Source organism: Eptatretus burgeri, chromosome 8 (genome assembly GCF_056783735.1).
Source record: "Eptatretus burgeri isolate ZD-2024b chromosome 8, Ebu_testis_v1, whole genome shotgun sequence".
Lineage (NCBI taxonomy): Eukaryota > Metazoa > Chordata > Myxini > Myxiniformes > Myxinidae > Eptatretus > Eptatretus burgeri.
This window is the reverse complement of record NC_140968.1, coordinates 49045586-49070718: the sequence shown is the minus strand read 5'-3', so window position 1 is coordinate 49070718 and position 25133 is coordinate 49045586. Positions and strand designations below refer to the sequence as shown.

The window sequence follows — 25133 nt, the reverse complement described above, 5'->3', positions numbered from 1 at the left end:
TATCCAGTTCTTGGGATACACCAAAGATAGAACCATCTTTCCCAACATGTCATTTATATTAGATTAAAAATAATGTCATAAGTTTTTTTCTTTTTGTTGAGTTGAAATAACACATATAGACATAATTGACCACAACACTTGGAATTTAAATGTTTGATAAACACCATTCTGTAAGAATTTTATGACTTCAACAGGTGGTGGAAGACCAAAACAATATTTGTCTTGATTACTAAAAATACAAGCCCAATGAGAACCGTTCCCATTATTATCTTTGAAGTTCATAATAATATTCTTTGTATGTTTAGGAACGTTTGTTAATTCATCTCTCATACAAATCACCACATTATGAATTTTTTATTTCTAACAATATTTGATAAGTTCTACATTTGATGTATTCTTTCCAAATTCTTTAAACCACTCATCAATGTTCATTTATTTATTAGAAAGATATAATCCATTACCCCTTTTAGTTAATTTTACACCTGCTTGTGCGATAGAAGAAAGCACATCTCCAACTAACAATCTCGCTTTATCAGGCACACCTTCAAGTTTTTCAGCAAAATCTACAATTACACCACTTCCAGTAATTTGTTTCTCCAAGTCTTTGTGATGTCTTTCCAATTCTTTTTGAGCCCGCAGTTGAACCTTCCTTTCGTTGGCAGTTTTCACCGCTGTTGAAATATCACCCGTCAATGCTCCAACCGCACTTAAAGCAGCAAATAAAGGAATTAGAAATGGGAGAAATCCTCCACTCGTCTCTCTTATTGAATATTTTTTCAACATTGGTTTTGTCATTTTAATTTTAAGTGAGCCAGTATCGTTCAAGATTTTAACCTGTTCTCTTGTGAGCAAAACATCAATTCTTACTGCTCCTTTTCTCTGAATTGTAATTACATTAATCATACAAGGCTTTTGATTTTGAACACAAGATGATAGTTTATGAAGATTGATTTGATAAACATATACCAGTACTTTGCCACTCATTTATTTAACAAAAAATTATGTGAGACTAATCATAACACCATTATCTGTATTAATCTGCAATTGTGTTTCTTCCAAAAGCAAACAATATGTATCAACTTCTTCACTCTCTCCTCCTTCAATATACAGGGAAGTATCCACTCGATTATACTTTATAGTTTCCTTTTCAGCACTCAGGTCAAACGCATAGATTGTATACAAACTTTTAAATGCTGTCATTTCCAAAATAGGTTCTTTATTTGCATTACTTTCGCACACCTTTTGGTAAGACTTGTATGCTTCAGCAAAATCATTTTTTCCCAATTAATTTCTCATCTATCTCATGGGTAAAATGTTCCATCGAGAGAAACACGAAGTTGTTTCACCTCAGCATTATCACTCAATGCATTATTCTTATCAGTCGCAGTATCACCATCTGGCTTTTTAAAAATGATCCACAGATATCATGGCTTTCCTTCCAGAACACCCAAATTCCACGTGTAAGTGGTTTGGTTGAGTTTAACGTGTTGACATATTCGTTTGAGGTATGATACACCGAGTGGTTTCTTTGAGTTAAGTCTTCTATTCAGCATCTCTTCTGTTTTAAGATTAGGAGTATATTCACGAATATACCAACTCATTTCATCAATTACAAATTTATTCTGATCACCAAAAGCACGAGCAACACCAAAAAAGTATTCTATTTTCATTATCATTCCTTTGTAGATGAAATCTAATTTTAAGACCATACAGAACTTTATCATGATCATAAAATCCAAATATACCTTTAAGAGGAACTGCCACAGTAAAACTATTACCTGCTTTTGTATCATCATTATACATTCCTTTCCTTTGATTATTTCTAGGGTCTGTGTTTGTTCCCATTGACATATCAGGAATAAAACCTTCGACAGCCCCCTTTCCCATTCTATCACCGAATGAATATAGTGTAAATTTCATCATTTCAGATACAGCAGAGACATAATCAACCGCTTCAACTTCTTGTGCTCCAATGTACAAACGAACACTATCAAACATTTTCCAGAAGAAATCATTTACGAGTGTAGCGTTTGTGTGATTCCTAGCCTTCGTGAATGTAAATTTACACAACAAGAAACTTTCGGAGAGATTCAAATAGGTTTGTTGATTATTTATTTTAAAACTTTTTGTACCATTTGCATTCCAGTCTGTTCCAGTTATTGCATTTACCTTGAAGTAATCTTCTTTTTTAATGGAGTTTGAGATAATAATAGTATCATCCAAATCATAGATACTATCAATTGCTTCCATACTTGTATTTATTTTGGAAAAAAGATGTTAAAACTTTTGAAACCCTGATCCGATTACTCGAATTATTCTCTGTCGTTCTTGGGGGGACAACTGAGTTTTGCCTTTCTTAATTTCTTTTATTGCTTGTAATTTATGAGATTCCTTTTGGGCATCTTTTATACTCTTTGTAGCACCTGCTTCATTTCCCACAGCAGAAGCAGTTGAACCAATTAGGTCTTTATGTTTAAGAATAGTTGAACCGATACCCATTAGAGTATCAATTATCCCATCTCCTCTAAATTGATGTCTGACACCCCTTTGTCTCGTAGGTTTATAGCATCCTCTACCAAGATAGATACCTTCACCCTTGTAGTATGGGGAAAGGAACATCCCATCCCCTGTAATTATTTTATATTTTCCCAACTCGTGTTTCCTCACAAAAACCATCGTATTTATTTATTGGAAAACTTCACGTAGGTGAATTCTAATGGATATAACTTCCCCATTAAAAGAAATCATACGATTATCTTGGTCGGTTATCCTAAAATTTACTCTGTGTATGTTTTTTCCTGACACAGGGAGATAAACCAATTTTTTGGGTTCCATATTGAATTTATAACCAATTGGGGTTGAGTATGCACTGAATGAAAATATTGTATTTGTTTTTATTCCATCATTATAAGCACCATCAATCAAATCACAGTGAATTAATACCGAATTTATTCCTGAGGATATTTGAATGACATTATCACTGTAAAACGTCCCATTAGTTTCAATCTTTTTTGAGGAGAAACCCAATAACTCTCTAAATGAATTATCAATTGTGAAATCAACCTTGAAATTATTTTTAAGTTTAATCGTTGATTTTGAAGTATGTTTTTGAATGTCTATAACAATATTTTTTGGTTCATCACTCTGTTCTTTCATAAGACGAGCAATTTCGGAAGATATATGAGAAATCTCATATGCTCCGGGTGAGACTGTTATCCTTTTGTATCCACTTCCCGGATTATAACTAAACTTGTCATTTTTATCAGTTATATTAAATAAGGTATTATAAGTTTCCATGGACAATAAAGATGCCTCATATTCTTTTGTTGGATCAAGTTGTAGTGGGTATGGGAATGAAGAGGTGTGGTCGCTTGTTGTGAAATTAAAACTCAGGATTGTGCTTCTCATCAGATTTAATGAGATAAAATGTCTTTATATTGAGATTTATTAATTATTTTCATGTTCATCAACTGGCTTAAAATGGCTGATGCTTCATTAAAACAATTGTTATTTCCAGCTTTCTTACTACCTAACAACAATAACAGTCTATGAACTAATTGCGATGGGTCATTTTGAAGAAAACTAATACCTGAAACAAGGATATTTAAAGCCTGAATAATGTGTTTCTCCTTCTCATTTTTCCTACTTTTACCATAAATCCTAACCCTATAATTGAGTGTTCAGCAGATCAATATACAGTATACTCTATTATCGTTATTTTTCATATCCAATGGTTTATCAATATACTTTGATTCATCCCTCACAGTTGAACCTCGTCTTCCATCTTTTGTGAGAAGAAACATTATTCTCGGAGTTAGTTTGACAGGAGGTTGAGCAGAATTCAAGAACCTTAATTCATCATTAAATATGATGAATTTTATTGATGAATTAAATATCATCATAAAATATAATTAAATTAAAATAACCTTTTCTTAAACAAGATGAAATATTGCTGGTTGTTCTGTTGGAATGAGTCCTGCTTTGGTTTTTCGAATCCGCTGAATATTCATTGTTTTGAAGAGAATTCACAATACAATCAGGGGGTAGATTCATCTCTTCCAGTTGTTGAAATAATCCTTCATCATCATGTTCTAATTCTCCTGTGTGCTCAAATTCGTCCTCCGTCATTTGACTGAAATCTTTTAACATTTGGAGCTTTCTCGGAGTATATTTTATTGTGGGAACTGTGGAAACATCTATAATTTTTTGTTGGGAAGTTTTTAAAAGTGGTTTAAAAAATTTATCTTGTTTTCTTTCAAATGCTTCTTCACCCGTTAGTTTTTGTCTGTGTTCCTTCTTTATGTCTTCCTGTTGTTTTACAACTTTTGAAACCACTCTTGATGTTCCCTAAATCTTCTTCCTCTTTCTTTCGCATCCATTTATTTATTGAAAAATATCTCATCTTGTTTCACAACAATATATTTATATTTTTCAGTCGTGTGTTTCATGTAATCCCCAAATTCCTTTTTACTACATAATGTAGAACAATTATCTCTCCGAAAATTGTTTATATCAATTGAATTTAACTTGAATAAAATAAAAGTATTAGCATTGTTTCTGATGGAACGACGAGGAAGTTGAAAGTACAATTGACTAAGATAAATACAATTACAAGAAGAAGTCTCCCTCTTGCGTAGTTGCTGTCCATTACCGTTTGGTTTCTCTCATTAACACAATCATCAAAGATAACGAGGTTCTTTTTTGATTTATCCAAATCTTGGGGAGATGGTATATCATCCGCATTATCACTAAGAATACAAGTTATCGGTTTTGATTTCTTTTTACATCTCTGTGTATCACAAAATAGTTGTATTATATCTTCAATGTTCTAATCATTTTGGTTTTTTTGAAGTTTAAATAAACCGATTATATCTTCTTTTTGAAGACCAGCATTAAAACCTTGTGAGAGTAGTTGATACTCTGGTTGAAAACTCGATTTTGTGAAAATTATTAAATTATCATAATCTAAAAAGTTGGGAGTAAGGAGCATCTTTAAAAGTAAGCAGGTTTTTCCACATCCACTTGAACCAACTATGAGGCATCTTAATGAATTTGGGAGATTTTTATGGATGTTAAATTTTATCTTATTTTCCCAAATGGTTAAAAAAATCATTCATTTATATACTTGGAAAACAGGTTATTTGATTTATTATTGGCTTTTTAAGAAACTCTATATTTTATCCAAGTTCAGGTTTAATTTCAAGATAATCCATTATTTTATTTATGCAATATATTGTGTTGATATTTCCCTGAAAATCACATCCATGAATAATATATATGAAAACAATCCTTTGAACATTTCTCTATGTTCAGTTTCTTCCCTTGTAAGGAAAGGTGTGTTATCACCATCATACTTTACATTCATTTCTCTAATCAATCTTGTAAAGTAATTCATTTTTGGTGTAAATCTAAAAGAATTATTTTCCTTTTTATATTTTTTATTATCATTACTTGGAAGATAATCACAGAATATACATTGTTTATAGGCTTTTGACTCTGTGTTTAATCCCCGTCTTTCACACGCAGGACAATTCTCAAATTTGTCATCTGGAGAATCAGGGCATTCAAGAGGCTCAAAATCGAGTAAACTATTCATATTTATCAAATAAAAATTTACTTAAACTGAAATTCATCTTCGATATCATCTTCGATACTTTCAGAATCATCTATACTTTCATAACTATCATTTGAACACTAACTCTCGGTATCATAACTATCGTTTGAAGGCAAACTCTCGCTATCATAATCACTCTCATAATCTTCACAATCTTCAGTTGAATATTGACTCATATTTAATTCGTAGAAAAAAAACATTACCATCGATATCTCTGTACTTTTTTTCATTAACAGATTCAACTGCTACATTTTTTATATTAAAGGTAATTTTAAAATAATCCTTAACTAAAATTGAACAAAATGTCATTTCACCTGATATATTAACATACTTTATTTCATCAGGATTTTATCTTTCGGGTTGTTGAAAAAAACTACAACTTTCTCCTTGCATATGACAGATGGTCTTATCTTTTCTTTCTAAAGCTTCATCCGTAAGGTTTTTTTTATTTTTTGATACTTTTTCTTGTTTCATTGCTTTTTCTAGTTTTGAATATATTGCCAGAAAGAGAGGAGAAACTTTTGTTAGAGATACCTTCATTGATGTTCTTCCAGGTATACTAAAAGTCCTTCCACTGAAGGAAATTGAAGAACTCATATTATTCGCCATAATTGTTTTTATCCAATAGTTGTTATATTTATCTTCGTTCAATTTTACATCCTTGACATATTTCTCAGTATCTTTAACAAATGAAGAGGTTGATTGAAACTTGTCTTTTGTGTCTTGAAACATTGTATTTATTAAGTGAAAAAGTTGGAGGATAAAATGGTTTTAAGCACAGATTCACCTATAAATTAAACAAAATTTTCATCAAGAAAATTTTAGTTTAAGCAAAGTTTTATTATATAAATTTGGTGAATACAACTTACTGCGATGTTTGTAATCATGAATATAAATATTATAAAAAACACCTTCAAACCAACACACACACATTCAATCTTTTCAAACAAATATCTCCTCTTGAGTTGGAAAGAAAATATTGTGATATCTGCTCAAAGTATGTTTTGAAGAGTAGTTCTAAGAAGCACCTTCAATCACAAAAACACAAGAAGAATGAGTTTAAAGTAAAGGGAGACTATTATATTGAAAACACTGATGGGGGCATTTAAAGGGCATATAAAAATAAGGATTTTTCAATTTGGAGAACCCGGTCCATCATCAATAGCTGTATCAATTGAAATAGTGAAACCTGATGTTGAAAAAGTTATTAAAAAGACATTAAAAGAAATGAAAACTTTAAAGTTTTATATTGGGAGCGAAAATGAATATGAAAAGATAAGATGAAGAACAAACTCCTTATATGAGAACAGATCTTCATTTGATAACATCATTTCAAGATTTTTTGAATAGTGGGGTTTATGAAGAACACTCAAGACAAGAGGAGGATGTTGATAATACAGTGGTAGGAAGTGGATTTAATATTTAAAACATCATCTTTTTAGATATACACATTCTAAAATCAAACCCTCTTAAAGCTTCTTCTTATATGGAATTACCAAAAGAAATAAAACTAAAGAAGGCAGTTGTTAATATTAAGAACAATGATAATAAATGTTTTCTCTGGTCTGTTCTTGCTCACTTTCATCCACCAAATTGTAATTCAGAAAGAGTAAAACAATATATGAAACATGAGAATACCTTGGACATGAAAGATTTTAAATTCCCAATGCCACGAACAGATATTCCTAAATTTGAGAAAAAGAATAATCTTTCTATTAATGTATATGGATTAACAGATACAAACAAAATTCAAATATTAAAAATTTCAAACAACTATAAAAATGAAGAAACACACATTGATCTTTTATATTTTAGTGTTGGAAAGAATTCACATTACACATACATCAATAATTTATCAAGATTAATCTCTTCTCAGGTATTCAGAACAGCAAACAAAATATATCCTTGTAAGTGATGTCTTAATTCATTTCATACAAAAGAACGATAAGAACAATATTCAAAATATTGTAGTAATCATAAATCAGCTGTAATTACAATGCCTAAACCTAATGAAAAGATTTCTTTTGAAGATTATAATAAATCTATCATGCACCCATTTGTGATATACACTGATTTTGAATGTATCCTTAAAAGATAAATACTGCTTCTCCTAATCCAAAAGAATCACATACAAATAAATATCAAAAACATATTCCTTGTGGTTTCCATTATTATATCAAATCATCTGTTGGAGAAAAGTATAATAAACTTGAACATTAGTGGAAAAAAAGCTTCACAAGAGTTTGTAAAACGATTAGAAAAGGATTGTATAAGACTAACTAAATTAATGAAAGAAACAAATGAAACCATGAAATTAACCGAAGAAGAAAAATTAGAATTTAGAAAGAACAATATCTGTCATATTTGTGAGGAGGAAATTGAGGAGTCTAAAGTTAGGGATCATTGTCATCTTACTGGTAAATACAGAGGTCCCACCCATTCCTGTTGTAATCTTAATTATAAATTACCTTCTTTTATTCCAGTCTTTCTTCACAACAGCGCCAACTATGATACACATCTTTTTATAAATGAACTTTCAAAAACACCAGGGAATATTTCTGCCATAACAAACACAAGTCAAAAGTATATTTCATTTACAAAAATGATATTCACAAAACCTTTAACTCGTATTTGGTTTCTAGATTCTTACAAGTTTATGGGAACACCACTAGCCAACCTTGCATCAAATCTAAGCTCCATGGGCCCTTTTCAAAATCTTAATTCATTCTTTCCAAAAGAGGAAATTCTAACTTAAGAGGAAATTCAGATTAAAGAGAGAATTCAAAGTAAAGAGGAAATTCTAATTAATGAGGAAATTAATGAATAAATTCTTACTGAAGATGAAATTCTAATTATAAAGAAAATTCGAACAATGAATGAAATTCTAACTAAAGAGGAAATTCTGATTATAGATGAAATTCTGATTAAAGAGGGAATTCTAACTAGAGAGGAAATTCAAACAAGGAATGAAATTCAAAGTAAAGAGAAAATTCTTACAAGTAAGGGAATTTATCCTTATGATTATATGGATTCATTTATGAGATTTAAAGAAACACAACTTCCTTCAAAAGAAAGTTTCTATAATCACCTATATGAAGAAGAGATAAGTGATAAGGAATATAAACACGCACAAGAAATTTGGAAAATATTTAAGATAAAGAACCTTGGAGAATATCATGATTTGTATCTAAAAACAGATGCTTTATTGTTCGCTGATGTGTTTGAAGCTTTTAGATCACTCTGTCATAATAAAAATTGTTAAGGATTAGATCCTGCCCACTATTTCACAGCTCCTGGTTTAGCTTGGAGTGCAATGTTGAAAATGACAAAACAAGATATAGATTTAATCAGTGATGTCGATATGCTTTTGATGATTGAGAAGTCTAAGAGAGGTGGAATATCACAAGTATGTTCAAAAAAGATATGCTAAAGCAAATAATAAATATCTTCCAAATCATGAGAGTGAAAAAGATAGTAATTATTTGGTGTATTTTGATGCTAATTATTTGTAATGATGGGCAATAAATATGGTAAATTAGAGTGGGTGGAAGAAAAGGATTATGAAAAGGCTTTGATGAATAATGTTATTTATTCTCAAGAGGAATTGAATGACGAAGAAGAAGGTTATTATTTTGAAGTTGATTTGAGGTACCCGAGTGATCTTCATAATAAGCATAAAGACCTTCCTTTTGCATGTGAGAAAGAAACCCCAAAGAAAGAATGGTTAAGTGATTATCATAAAAGTTTTAATTTTAAAGGTAAATCAACAGAAAAGTTATTAACAACATTCTATGATAAAGAGGGATATGTTTTGCATCAAAGGAACTTGAGACTATTTATCTGCTGGGTTGAGAGTAGCTAAAATTCATAGAGTTTTAAAATTTAAACAAAGTCCTTGGATGGAAAAGTATATTAAATTCAATACAGATATGAGAGCAAATAAAAAAGTAAAATTTGAAGGGGACTTTTATAAATTTATGAATAATGCTGTATTTGGAAAGACTATGGAAAATGTTATAAACAGACAAAACATTAGATTCGCAACATCTTGGAAAGAAGCTTCTAGATTGATAAACAAACCAAGTTTTGAGAGAGAAGAGGTTTTTTCAGAGAACTTTTCTGCTATTCCTATGAAAAAGGAAAGTATTGTCATGGATAAACCAATTTATATTGGATCAGCAGTTCTTGATTTATCAAAGATATTGATGTATGATTATTTGTATAATGACTTAAAGAAAGAGTATGGTGAAAATGTTTCATTGTTGTATATGGACACTAATAGTTTTATTCGAGATATAAAAACTGATGATGTTTATAAAGATATGAAGAAAAATATTGGAGTATATGATACAAGTAATTTTAGTAAAAAGAGCGAGTTATTTTCAAAAAAGAATGAAAAGGTTATTGGTAAGTTTAAGGATGAGTTGGGTGGAAAAGTAATGAGTGAGTTTATTGGATTGAGAGCAAAGACATATGCTTATAAGTATGGTGATCAGATTGATCAAAGGTTAGAGGGAATAAAGAAATATGTAATAAAGAAATCAATGACTTTTAGAAATCATTATAATTGTTTGATGAATAAGAAAGAAGAATATAGGAAAATGAATACAATAAGAAGTTATAAACATAAGATATATAGTGAAGAAGTAAATAAAAAGGCATTAGGAGCCTTTGATGATAAGAGATTTATTTTAGATAATGGAATAGATTGTGTTCCATTTGGATATTGTATGATAGAGTGAATATTTAATCATAGAGTATATAGAATAGATTGTGTTCCATTTGGATATTGTATGATAGAGTGAATAGAATAGATTGTGTTCCATATGGACACAAGTTTTAATGATGGGAAGATGGGTTAGGGTTTTTAGGGCTACCGCCGCGTTTTTCACAATATATAAATGGTCGAACCAAGTATTAATCAAACTAAAGAGTGGAGAAAATCTCAGTCTTGGTATATAAATGGAAAACGTAATGAATGTGAAAAATATCAAATAAGTCATGTTGAAAAAATAACTAAAACAAATGTAAATAAAACAAATAAGCGAATCAATTTAAAAACCAATAAGTTCGAGGATGTAAAGAAAATAATAAATATCCTTGAATGGACTGAAAACTTTGATGGTTATCAATTGAACAATGGAAAAATAATTTACTACAATCTCAAAATGATATGCAACTCAGGGGGTGGTCAGATGAGATCAATGAGAGAAGTTTATCATTTCATAATGACACAAAAGGGGTATCTTGAAAAATATAAAGATTCAAATGTTTTATTTTTAAATATTTTAGATGGGGATTATTGTGCAAAGAAAATTAAACTATTGAAGGAATTTGAGAATGAACAAATCTTTATAGGTTCAATGAGTGAGCTAAACAATATGCATTGGTTATTTGAAAAAGAGTGTCCCAAGGCTAACATGTTTCAGATATTTCTTCAGAATCACCTTTAACAAATCACATTACTACTTTGCTACTTGAACAAATCTTTATCTTGTTGCATTGGTTATTTGAATAGAGTGCACCAAGGTTAAAAGGGGAGACAAATAAATACACCTTGGGCTAAAAAAATATGAATAGCTGAAAATCCCCCATTCACTTACATGGGGAAAAGTGAGCCAGAATCAGTATACTCACCCTACTAATAGGATATCAGGTTCACTTGAGTGACCTAGCAGTATTAGCAGCGGAGGTATTGCACTCTACCGAGTGCTCCCCCTCTAGTTGCATTTCTACATGTTTTAAGTGATTTCCAACCAAAAATAAATAAATTTGTTAGAGAAAAAAAAAAAAATTTGCAACTTTTTTTCAAAAAAAATTCGATTTTATTTGAAAAATATTTTAATTTTTTTTTGCAATTCTACATCTTTTAAGTGATTTCCAACCCCCCCCCCAAAAAATTTGTTGGAGAAAAAAAACAACAAATTTTGCACCTTTTTTTTCAAAAAAATTTCGATTTTTTTTTTGGCCATTTCTACATGCGCGTCGATCTAGTTTAGTTTATTCAATCGTGGTTCAGTAGAGTCCGATCCGTTTTGACCTACAATGAATAGGATATCAGGTTCACTTAAGTGACCCAGCAGTATTGGCGGCAGAGGTTTTGCACTCTACTGAGTGCTCCCCCTCTAGTTTTTATCCGTTTTAACCCTAGATTCCACCACAATTATTTCGGCCATGCTTTGCAATCGTCAAATATGGAATCAGATTTCGAATATCAGCTTTTAATAAGCCTATCCGATCATCTTGCCTGGAGCCAATCACATTGCACCAAGCCTCACACAGCCAATCAGCGTAACAGCTAACGGATGAATGGGAACGGCCATCCTCCTCTTATATATCTAGAGATACAAATGAAAATGCTTCAACTAATTCTGAAACGGGTAAAAAGGTTAATGCTTGTCACCGGCACTAAAACATTGGACCTTTCCAATAAATCGTGTGTGTAGAGCGTCTGCTGGTTGCACGATTACTGAGGAACAGGCAAGTCGCTGATGCAGTGCTGCCATAGATCAGAACAATAATTTGGAATTTTGTCAAAGCACCAGCATATAATGGCCTGCCCTTTTCAACAGTATATACAGCATCAGCAATCAATTGCTATCAGATGTAGCAGTCAGCTTAATCCATGCAGTGAACAGCAGATGTACTCAATGACAACGCAAGTGCAGGATAAAAATATAGTCAGGTTCTTTTCTGTTGAAAAATGAACACAGACCATAGCCCACTTTGAAGGAAATATGTGCTACACATTAATCATTCTGCCATTCCAGTTTCAGCAGTAAATGAGTTTATTTATGTCAGGAATGTTGTCAAGCCATCAAGCAATTCTACAATAAATATAGCATCCTTTCATTAATAGTTTGCAGCATTTCTGAGCCTTATAAATATGTGAAAGAATATTGTTGTGGGCCGGGGGTCGGTGGCGAGAACGACCACTATGTGGGGAAGGTTTGCGTCGTCTCCCACCAAACTCCCTGGAATTGTAGGCCGTCGCTCGGATAACTTCCCGAGCCGGCCGGTCGTCTAACCGACCATGGACGCCAATATCTCAACCGCGTAGCGTAGGGTCTATTGTTCCGAATCTGGCAGCCATTTGCACACAAACAGACAGCAGTCCCGAAGCTTAGTTATTTTGATAAGTATGTGTTTATAGTTAGAATCCCTCCCATCTAGTGGGAATTTCATGTGTGCGCTGCGAGTTATTTTATAGTCAGGTTTATTACATCTACAACAACAACAACAACAACAACAACGGCACCATCCCTGACTCAACCCGGTCGCCATTGCCCACGTGTTTTTGGCTGAAGGCATGGGCGGAGCCTCCATCACCTCAGATCCGACTCCACCCCAGAAAGGTGGGAGTTGCCCCGCCTACCATGGGCCTGTCCATTGAGGGATGGCCAGCGGATCGTGCAATGGAACTGTCCAATCAGGAGGCGAGTGGCAAGGAAAGAAACCGCTCCCACCTCAAGAGAGTTGAGCAGTGATCGAGGCGACTGCTTAGCATCTGCAGTCTTGGTGGCGATTGGCTTCGTCTGCAGTCTTGGTGGCGATTGCTGAGCATCTCCAGTCTTGGTGGTGATTGGCTTCGTCTGCAGTCTTGGTGGCGATTGGCTTCGTCTGCGGTCGTGGTGGCTTGGTCTCGGTCATCATCTGCGGCCCTTTGCGGTGGCTTCTCGTGGTAGTGGCGGCCGAGCTGCCAGGGACTTGGGCCGTGGACTTCGAGTCGTGGGTTTGAGTCCCACCGTGGTGGTTTGGAGTCAGTGTGACCGCACGATGCGGGAAGGTACCCCAGCCCGGCTCTACCAAATAAAGACCCAAGGGGTCCATTTTCTTTTGGGTGTGTGTGTGTGTGTGTGTGTGTGTGTGTGTGTGTGTGTGTGTGTATCCGTCGGCACCGTCTGTAAGTAGAATTGTTAAGTGCCTTGTACATTGTGAATTACATTTCTTATTCGTGATAACTCTGCTCTGTGTCTCCCTTCCCGATTATTGCTTATTGTAAAATAAACCCCTGTGTTAAATGTTCCAGTTCGTTGTTCGTGTTTTCTTTCATTGACCCAGCATGGTGCGGGTTTGAGAAATAGTAAGGCCGTTGGTGCCGTAAATTGTCATTGGGACCGGCGTGGCTCTGGTAACTCTGCTCGGTTATGCCAGATCCGGGTCGTTACCTGCGACTCGGATCGGACAGAGTCGACCGAGGGTGTGGTTTCCCCGGTAGCTAGACTGCATGGTTATTTAGGTGTATTGGAGATCGAGACAATTAACCCTACGCTACGCAGTCGAAATATTGACGTCCACGGTCCGCTAAGGGACCCGTGACCTTTGGAGTTATCCAAGGGTCACGACCTAAATTCTGGGTGTTCGGTGGGAGACGACTCCACTGCTCCACCTAGTCGTCGTTTATCGCCACCGGACCCCGGCCCACAACAATATTTGTCCATAACCAAATTACCTAATTAACTACGCGATTTCGACTACCGGGGTAACTACGCCCTTGGCACGTCTTGCTTGAACCAGGTCACTCTACGTCTCTACCAACTGCGGTAGAGTTCCAACTACCGACTAACAACTCCGGTTCGGGTGCAGCTGAGCGGAAACTGCCAAAGCCGTGCCGGCTGGAATGAACGGATTAATCGGGGATAGAACCCCACCTAAACTCAGATCCGAAACATGCTGGACCAATTCAAGAAGGGACGAAAACGAACTGGGAACATTTCTAACAAGTTTTATTTACAGTAAATGAAGACACAAAGCAAGACTTAACGCGAATATGCAATAAGTATTTACAATGATCCAAAAACACTAATTCAGTTCTACTTAAAGACAGGCCCACATGCAGACACACGCACAAATGAAAAGAAACCCAGTCTTTATTGGACCTTCGCAGCCGTGGAGAGACAAGCTGAGGGCCAGAGTTCGGTGGTGTACCTGTCCGTCGGAGGAAGGGCATGCTCCATGATGCGGCACCTGACAATGGTCGCTTGTTTGGTCCCCGGTCACATGTGTGGGACTGGAGGTTCGTGATGGAGCTCGGGTGGTGAATGGCCGGGGTCCACAGAGGGGGGTCAGGGTCGCTCTTCCCTTCCTCGTAGGGGTCATTCCATGTCAAATCATCAAAAGAATCTGCAGTCATCTCTCAGATTTTTGGAAAACTTTGGGAACCAATTGTGACCCATGAAAAACGGCAAGAACTCAAATATTTTTGCTAACAGCCTCTTAAATAGTGAGATACAGACTAATGAACTTTGGACTAATTAGCACGACGTCGCAAATTCAAATGGCCATATCTCTAAAAGTATAACATCTAGAGAGCTGGTTTTGGTGTCATTTTAAAGGTATTTTCGTGCCCTATGAATTTGTCTGGGCAACATTTTCCTACCTCCAACCACAAAAAAGTTATCACAAAATATAAACTTCAATTAACAGGGAACGACCATCAATTGCTTTGAAGTATCATATACTTTCATTTTCAACTGAAGCTGAGGGGAAGAAACAAGTGCTGCTGTTGCTGCATTGAAGAGGAAATTGAAAGCCTAAGTCAGATTAGTGAACACTGTGTACTTGAACTCACTTATTGATTGTATAATACATTACAAATGCTGATTTTCGCTGTCCGCCTCTGATTGGACAGGTCGTACAGCCCACCTTTCCGGGGCGGCGCCTTGGCCCCTGCCGGGAAACCCAAGCCAGTCTTCCATGTGGGTTCATACTTGACGAGTAACAGTATCAATGTTGCACAGGCCGTCATGCAAGAGTTACAACGTTTGTGGAAGGAATGTTGGTGGAAGCGGCAAGGAACGGCTGCAAGACCCTGCCTTGGCAAGTCGGAGTGCTTGTAGACAGCGGGTGGGTAGTGGATCGTGATGGGGAATGGAATGGTTGTTGGTTGTTCGTTGGAGGGTTCGTTGGATGTAAAGATTTAATAACCTAACTAAAAAGAAATCGTAACGCACGCCTTTGATTCTCCCACTGGACAAAAGGAAAGGGCTCTGACGACACACATACTTAACGACATAACTGACTTTTGGGACATCTATATGTTGAATGCAAATGGTTTCCAGATCCGTAACAATATTTAATCAACACACAGTCCCAATTTGTTATCCTGACCTTAAATATGCCAATGCAGTCGTTTGGAAAATGTTGGTGAAACAGGTACTGTATGTGAAATGGCATTCTCGTGAAGTCCCAAAGACCAAATGATCAGGAACGTCGTTTAAAGTCACATCATTAAGATCATTTGGCTGTGTGGCTCTAATTCCATTCTGAATTTTCTGACTCATGGCAAGCAATCAATCACCTGGGAGAAACAATGATGCGTGTAGAAACTGGGAAATAAAGATTTCTGCAGGACTTAACGAAAGGTTCTAAGCAAATATTTCATCCTCTGTTTTTAAGTTACATCAAAAAAGTATGAAACAATTTCTATCTTGTACAACAATGTGCTGTGCCCAGAAACTTCAAAATGTCAAAGAAACCACAAAGTAAATGAAAAGTGTCCCCAGGCCTTTTTCTGCTGATTGGGGAGTCAGTGTGCCTTCCTGAGACTTGCTTTGAGTCAGGGTCTGGGCATCCATAAAGTATATGATGCATTTCCTTGAAGATTAGAAGGTAGGAATATTTATTTGTTTTTGTATGGTTAATTACGTATTTTTACCTGCTACATGTCACAGGTTAAGCCTGATATTGGCTTAGCAGTTAAGGTGGCTGGCTTGGAACCTTAGGGTTCTGAGTTAAAGCCCCTGTTTTTTTTTATTAATTTTTTTGAATTAACACAGGTGGGGTTGACTCAGCCTGTCATGCTTCCAAGGTCGGCAAAATGAGTACCAGTGTACTGGGGCTAACAACCATTTGGGGTAACCTGTGTCAGAGTGTAGACACATCCAGGACTGTACTCCTTGCCAATGAAACTTCCTCGGCAGCCTTATGTGCCTATATAGCACAAAAGGAATCCACCCATTGGGACCATACTCTGTACCAGAGGATTGGTGCTGCCAAAGCAGTCTCCTGGGATATTTGGCACAATCCTAGATGGGTCACCACTCCAACAAAGGAGAGTCAAATGGCTCAATCATCCCAGCAAGCTGGTACTCATTTTGCCAACCACAGAAGGATGACAGGCTGGGTGAAGCCCACCTGGTATAAATTCAACAGCCAAGCAGGATTTGAACTCAAGACCTTAGGATCCAAAGCCTACCACCATCCATCCATTGGGACCATACTCTGTGCAGAGCGTTGGTGCTGCTTCAGCAGTCTCCTTGGCTATTGGGCACAATCCTGGACGGGTCGCTACCCCGACACAGGATACCAGCAAGCTGACACTCATTTTTCCGACCTCGGAAGGATGACAGGCAGAGTCAACCCCACCTGGTATTAATTCAACAGCCAAGTGGGATTTGAACTCAGGATCCTTGGATCCCAAGCCCACCACCCCTAACGATTAAGTTAACATCCCAAGCCCACCACTACTAACCATGAAGTTAACATCCCAAGCCCACCACTACTAACCATGAAGTTAACATCCCAAGCCCACCACCACTAACCATTAAGCCAATACCAACATACAAAAGGAATAGTATAATCATTATTCCATGTCACAGGTCTACAATAACTTCACGTTGTTGTTGTTGTTGCTGTTGTTGTTGTTGGGGGTCGAATTTTGAAAGGTGCACCCGTTGGTCGGACAGCTGCCGGACCACACACACATCTGTCGCTTGACTCCACCCACCATAGCACCCTGCCAAAATGATATGGCCGCCATCTTGCTTTTATGGTGGGCCTTACACATAAGGCCTGTAGGCCTCAACTGATTAATTATACACTGTCTGGCTTTGTTGCGTCAGATTTCCATTGACTTTGTGTGGGTTGAGTGTTAATCACGATGAGGGATCCCTAAAAATCTAATCAATGCCGAATAAAAATTATTAGTTAGGTTTAATCAAGCCCATACGTGCCTCACTAAAAAAAATAGCGTTAGGTAATTTTTGAACAGCCCCATATTGAGGTTAACCATCCATGACCACGTGATGAATCAGCTCGTTCTGATGTTACTGTGACAAAGCAAGTCTTTTAAAAGTGCTTTAAATGCGTGTTTCCCAATCGGCCCAGTACAAGATTAAATCCCATACCTCGAATGACCACGTACAGGTTTTTATGAACAAAAAATGTATTTCAACAAAGAGAGCAGGACGGGGATGCATGCACGCACGCATGACAAAACTGAGCTAATAGATATAAAGTAAATCATCCCCTGTTCGGAATGACTATGAATCTTATCTGTCTAGTTTTATTCATTGCCATGGTAACATGGGACAGACACGGCACAAGGTTAATGAGACAGATTAGAGAATGTATTCTGAGCCATGGGTAATGATTTTTTTTTTCCTCAGACCCAGCTTTCACCATATAGACACGTGGGACATGAGCAAAGATGAGGGAGTTGAGTGGACAGAGGCGAATTTTTTTTTTCTGTCGCAGGTTTGATTATAGATAAAAAAAAAGTGTCAAGAAAGATTTATTATATAGAAAAAGCAAAGAGTAGGAAGATACATAGAAGAGAGATTTGGCGTTCTTAGTGATGTGGACGCCCAAAAGATGTAACAGGAAAAAAAAAAATCGAAGAGTTGTTTGCACAATGAGACGACATCCGCGCCCGACTGGCGAGGGGTTTGGGGGTCAGTGGGGGCGAGGGGAGGGGGATTGAGGCCGTCAGGGAAAAAGCCTTTAGCTCCATAACTCAGGATGGACCTACCCCCCCACTCCCCCTCGACACCTTAGTGTATTATTATATAGATTACCTATCCTGTATAAAATGAGTGAGCTGAGGCAATGTTTTGATGAAAAATCCTCCATCCAAAGCCTCCCCTGCAGTACAACACTCAGATACAACCATCAAGCAGAAAAGAACAAGTTCATGAGTTCTGAGATTCTTAAGTTACCTGGTCTTAACATTCATGTACCATGTATAACAACTTCATTTTTATTCCTGTAAATCAGTTCTCGCAATTGATTAAAAACATATGCACGAAAACATTTTTACTTACAAAGTTTTCACCAGAAATGAAATGAAAGCAGAAGTTGAGTTGTAACTGGTTGGACAGGTTTATCTACAGTTGTCAGTATGTACTGTATCAGTATCAACTAGAAGGGTACTCGGTAGAGCGCATATCTCCACCACGTAATGCCTGCTCCACGAGAACGTTACAAGCCCAATACATTTTTCAAATATCATGCAATTCAGTACGACATCCTTTTTGCCCCGATCTCTCAATGGTGAAGAATCACTTTAAAAATTAAAACAACTCTCGTATCCAGATCCGGATTTGGATCTTCACCAAAATCGAATCATTTCATCCTTGCCACACACCCAACGTGTCCACCAAGTTTCGTATGAATCCGTCCAAACTTTTTGAGATATCGTGCGATATATTAGTTTAGACCAACGTCTCAATGGTGAAGAATCACTTCATGAATTATCAGATACGGATCCGGATTTTCACCAAAATTCAATCAATTCATTCTTGTCACACAGCCAACATGTGCACCAAGTTTCATCTGAATCCATCCACAACTTTTTGTTACAACGTGCAATATATTAGTTTAGCCCAACCTGTCAATGGTGAAGAATCACTTAAACAATTATCAGATCCGGATCCGGATTCAGATCTTCACCAAAATTGAATCAATTCATCCTTGCTACACACCCAACCAACCTCTCCACCAAGTTTCACTCAAATCCGTCCACAACTTTTTGAAATATTGTGCTATATATCGGGATATATCTCTCAATGGTGAATATATCTCTCAATGGTGAAGTTCGTCTTTGTCATACACCCATCCTGTCCACCAAATTTCATCTGGATCCATCCACAACTTTTTGAGATATCTTGCACACAAACAAACTAACAAACAAGAAGCAGACGACACTTGCACAATCCATAAAAAAATTTTGACCTTAAAAAATAATTGATGGTTGAATTCAATGACAAAATATGCAACTCCTCTTTAAATCTCAAGTCAATCAGATGAAAATTGACAATTTTAGAAATTCTGCCTGTTGTCCTTTTAGCCTATGTTGACCTCAAAAATATTTGGTTGGTTGAATTCAGTGATCTGAAATACAACTTCTCTTCAAATTTCAAGTCAATGGGATGAAAATTGAGCATTTGAGAAATACCACCTCAGTTGTTGACCTTGGGCCTATGTTGACCTTAAAAATTATTCACCGTTTTAATTCAGTGAACTGAATTATAAATCCTCTTCAAATTTCAAATCAATGGGATGAAAATTGAGGATTTTAGAAATACCACCTTAGTTGTTGACCTTGAGCCTGTGTTGACCTTTTTGTCCATGTTGACCTCAAAAATATTTGGTTGGTTGAATTCAGTGACCTGCAATATAACGTCTCTTCAAATTTCAAGTCAATGGGATGAAAATTGAGCATTTTAGAAACCTCACCTGTTGGTTAACCTCTGGCTTATGTTGACCTTTTGACCTCAAAAACAATAGGCTTCTTCCCTATGACAAACTCTATCATGTGGTGAAGTTTCGTGAAGATCGGTTTAAAATTATGACCTGTAGGTGACAAACTGACAGACAAACAGACAGAATGACATAATTGACTGACCAATATACTTGAAAAATCTTTGATATTGTAAGTGATAGACAGAGAGGGGTGAAAACATAACCCCCTTCACATTCGGTGGCAGAGGTAACAAAAACAATAAGAAAAGCTTTGTACACTCTCACTTTCAAAATAAAAATGATTACACACGTACAAATTATTATAAATGAGAAGCAAGCTTGCAATTGTTTTTTATTTTAATTATTATATCAATGAGAAGCAAGTTTACAGTTGTTTATTTTTTTTAATTAATTCATCATTCAATAAAGTTTTGAAAACTTTCACGAGCTGCTCAGAAAATGTAGTGCAGAGTATGTCAACTGCTTGAAAAAAAAATTCTGATAAAAAGGTGTTTCAGCTCATTTTTTTTTTTCTGTCGCATGAACCATGAAGAACAAAAGGTTCACACATACAATGTCATAGGTCACATGGTTTAGCAGCCATATTGGATTTACTCATAAACATATAAAAATGATTTTCTCCAGAACGGCCAAACAGATCGAGGAGAAACTTCAAATAAATGTTCCCCAAGCCTTGGGGATACCAAGGTATTCATGAATAATTGATGTCTCATGGTCTGGCAGCCATATTCAGGTCAGGTCAGGTATGGGAGTATGCGCCAGAGCAGGACATCACTGTGTCCACTTTCCGCCGGTATTCCAGGGACCTCTGTCTGGCCATCCCCCAGGCAGATGCCTGGCCCATCCCCATCTTCTTGAGATGCTAATTAACCTGTTGCAGCCACAAAGCACGTGGTTGGCCTCCTCCACTCATGAGGCTCCCTTGCTGAGAGAATCTGGTGAGCAGGATCAGTGTCAGGAAAATGAGCCACATGTCCATAGAGCTGCAGCTGACGCTCACGGGCTATGCAGGTAGCAAATCTAATTTGAGTTCTCTCAGCAACCGCTCGTTGGACACAAAGTCCGACCAGCGATAGCCAAGGATTCTCTTGAGAGACCTGGTACCAAAGGAATTAAGTCGCCATCTCAGATCCCTGGTCAGAGTCCAAGTCTCACATCCATAGAGCAAGACTGGAAGCACCAAGGACCTGAAGACTCGGACTTTCGTCCTCCCGCACAGGTATCGGCAGCACCACACCCCATACTCCAGTGAATCCATGACTCCCCAGGCACAAGCCAGATGTCTGTTGACCTCTGGCTCACAACCGGCAGAGACATGAATATCACTGCCAAGGTAAGACAATCTCTCCACGACCTTAACTTTCTCATCACAAACAGGCACAGACAGGACAGCAGCATCCAATATGTCATTGAAAGCCGAGATATTGGTTTTGACCCACGAAACCTGTAATCCCAGCGGCTCTGACTCCTCATTCAGCACCTCGAGGGCCCCCCAAAAGGAAATCTAGAGTCTCCGCAAAAATGATTGCATCATTTGCGTAATCAAGGTGAGAGATCTTGAAATTCCCAAACGATGCACAGCAGCTTGATCTCTCTGACATCCTCCCGAGAATCCAGTCCATACAATGCTGGAAAGTGTGGGGGCCAGTACACACCCCTGATGAACTTCAGTAACAACTGGAAATAAGTCAGAGATAATGGTACCACATCTCACAGCACTCTCACTACCAGAGTATAGTTCAGACATCAGATCAATCAGTTTTCGTGGCACCCCACGAAGACCAATAATCCTCCAGAGGGCATCCCGATTCACTGAATTAAATGCTTTACAGAGATCAACATAGGCTGCAAGCAGCCCCTGCCAAAACTCTTATCTGCATTGGTGAGGACCTGAACAACAAGGATACAGTCAATCGTTGACCTCTTTGGTGTAAAGCCTGACTGCTCTGGACGCTGGTGCTCAAGTAGATGGTGGAGAACCCTATCAAGAAATATCCGAGCAAAGATCTTGCCCGGCACTGAGAGCAGCGTCACCCCTTGGTCGTTGTTGCAGTCTTGGCGATCACCCTTCCCTTTCCAGAGAGGGACAACAAGGCCCCTGTTCCAGTCAGTTGGGATGATGCCTGTGTTCCAGGCAGAGCACAGCACTGTGTGCAATGACACGAGTGCAGCATTTCCACCAGCCTTGAGAAGTTCAGCATGGATGCCACAGATCCCTGGAGCTTTACCCCATTTCAACCGGTTCACCGCAGCCTGTGTTTGCACAAACAAAGTTGGATCACAGTTGATTGGAGGGTCAGCAATAGGGAATGGAACACCCCTGACATCCAAATAAACAGCTGGTGGATCAGCCTGGTACAACCGCTCAAAGTAACTGGCCTAGCGGGCCTTCACTTTCGACTCCTCTGTCAAGAGCCAACCACCCTCTGCTCTAACTGCAGTGCACCGAGGGACAGACTTGGAGAAACGTAATGCACAAATTCCCCTGTAAGCAGGACGAGAATCACCTGACTACAGATGATGCTCTACCCCCTCACAGATTCCGCGCACATAGGCCTCTTTTCCACCCTTAGCGCACGTACAGTTTTATGCCTCAGCTCCCTGAACAGCTCATCTCTGCCATTCAGCCTGGCCCTGTGACTCTGGTCAATGGTTTCCAGTGTCCCTTGAGAGACAAGATTCTTCATCGCCCTATGATGAGTTCCAAGACATCCACCGGCAACATCAAGGACGGTGGTCTTGAAGGCACTCCATAACTCTTCAGGATCTCCCAAAGCACCAAGACCCCCCAAATCTCCACTCAGCATGTTCACAAACTCCTCAGCTACCCTCTTATCCTTGAGCTTGCCAACATCCAGCCTAGGCTGGGATGGTACCATTCTCCTGGATTTAAGGTGCAACTTGAGAGTTGCTATAACAAGCCAGTGTTCAGTCTTGAGGAACTGAGTCCTCCAGTAGACCCTTCAGTGCTAGATTATCCTCCAGTGACCATGATCGAGCACTTGGTCATTCTCCTTTGCCACACTGCCAGCGTTGGAATAGCAAGTCCAGCGATGAGCTTGTGGGTGCAGAAACCATGAACCAGCCACCCTAAGTCCATGACTTCTTGTAAAGTCAAGGAACTTAGTGCTATTCAAGTTGTCCTTTGGTCTTGTCCTTTTACCTTTTTCATCCCCTGTCCTAAGTTGTCTACCTCCTGTCCAACCGTCACTATATTTTTTGTCATGTCTTCCTTACCCTCCTTCACCGCGGACCACACACCTTCCACACTCCCTTTCAACTCGGTGATCTTTCCTCGTACCGTTTCGATCTCCTCCATCTTGCCTTTCACCTCGTCCAATTCTGCCCTCATCGCCTTTTGCCCTGCTTGGAGGTTCAACCCCATGTCCTGCATTTCACCCCGCAGTGTCTGCATATTTGCGTCCATGTTTTCCTTCATTTCTTTTTTTATATCGCGTGCATTTGTTTCCATCTTGTGTTGCATATCGCACGCATTCGTTTCCATCTTGTCTTTCATATCGCGCACATTCGTTTCCATCTCGCTCATCAACTCCTCAAACATCTCCATCATCCGATCCGTGGGCGGATTCGCCCGTGGGGGGAGGTCGTCCACGCCCCAGCCACTGCGCCCATTTCGGACTGTGATTTATTTGCGGGGAATAGTCAACCTGCATGGCGTTGTCCTGCACGGTGATCTCGTCCTGGGCCATAGATTCTACTAATTCTAAATCTATTCCCTCCTGCCCCTGCTTGCCTTGAGCTGCCATTTTGCGTATCGGGAAAAATTTGAAAGCTCGAAATTTAATGGAACTGGAAGGTTGCTTCGCACACCCTTGACCTGATTCCATCAATTTTGTGTGGAGACAGAGGGGTTTTAATTCTGCTCCCTGACACCAGTGTTGTTGAATTCCGCCACGTTCGGCGTGTGGACGACTATTTCAGCCAAATCGCGGTCGCGCGCCCACCGAAGGCCGCAATCCAGTCGTGGCTTTCTGGACCAACCCCAGAATCCAGCCACGGATGCCTTAACGTATCATAAACTAGTCAATTATTCTGTCCATGCGCTACAGGGTCAATCGCCGAATTGTCGATATACCTAACTATTTGCGTGGACAGAAATACCAAGAGTTTATACCTCGACGGGACTTGTACGAAAACGAGCCGCTTAAGCATGATCGTTCCGTGTGCGAAGCCGAGCGGTTTTAATTCGCCAAATCCCGTCGGACCAGATTATCACGTTTGTCGGCCTTAATAGCCAGTTAACATCCCGAGCGCACCGTGGCGGTCAATGGCAGAAAGTGACGCAACAAGCAGGTTGACATTCAAACAATGGGGCATTTATTTTCAGTAGGCATGCAGTCAATGAATGGCGGGATGGGGACGAGACACGAGCAAGCCTACAGCCGGTTTATTCACCAATGTACAAGCACGTACTTAATCACAATTCTACTTACAGGAAGGCAAGGTGCCACAGACTTTCATACAAAAACCCAAGGGAAAGAAAACGGGCTTGCGAGCCTTTATTCCCAAACTCGGGAGCCTGGTTGACCGAGGCCTCCAAGAGTCCGGGCTGGTTACCTTGCCTCCCTTTGGTAGTGACTCGGTGGTCTTCGTCTCCCTGGCCCAATGCCAACGTGGCAGCAGCTTCAATGGCGACTTGGTTGGGTGGGCTGGTGGCGCGCCCGACTCTGTGCTCCGCTCTCCGCGTCGAACCGCTGGCTTGGTTGGTCGGGCTGGTGGCGCGCCCTACTCTCGATGCTCCGTTCTCCGTGTCGAACCGCTGGCTTGGTAGGTCGGGCTGGTGGCTTGCTTGACCCTCTGTACTCCTCCGATAAACTCTTCGAACTCCTCCGACCAACAACGCTCTTGGCGTCGAAACGCGCCTTTTCATAGCCCGGAGGGGTGAAGCCGCTGTAGGCTTCACCACCCGAAGCCGGCGCTTCCCCCTTTCACCCTTGAAATTTCACCCCCGGCTGGCTCCACCCCTTTCAGCTCACATTGGCTTGCTTGTTCCAAGGCAGTGCTCATTTTGATC

At 38.6% G+C, this 25133-nt stretch overlaps 1 protein-coding gene across 3 annotated transcripts in view; it reads right to left on the bottom strand.

Moving 5' to 3' along the window:
• Nucleotides 1-25133, bottom strand: part of LOC147021701 (uncharacterized) — a 317548-nt gene that overhangs the window by 145040 nt on the left and 147375 nt on the right. Inside the window, exon 1 of one of the 3 annotated variants that reach the window (XM_085891955.1) lies at nt 18658-18719. The exons of the other annotated variants lie outside the window; for them this stretch is intronic. The gene's annotated coding sequence lies outside the window, so the exon portion shown is untranslated. Of the gene's footprint in view, nt 1-18657; nt 18720-25133 lie in introns of those variants that run through there. 3 annotated transcript variants of the gene reach the window in all.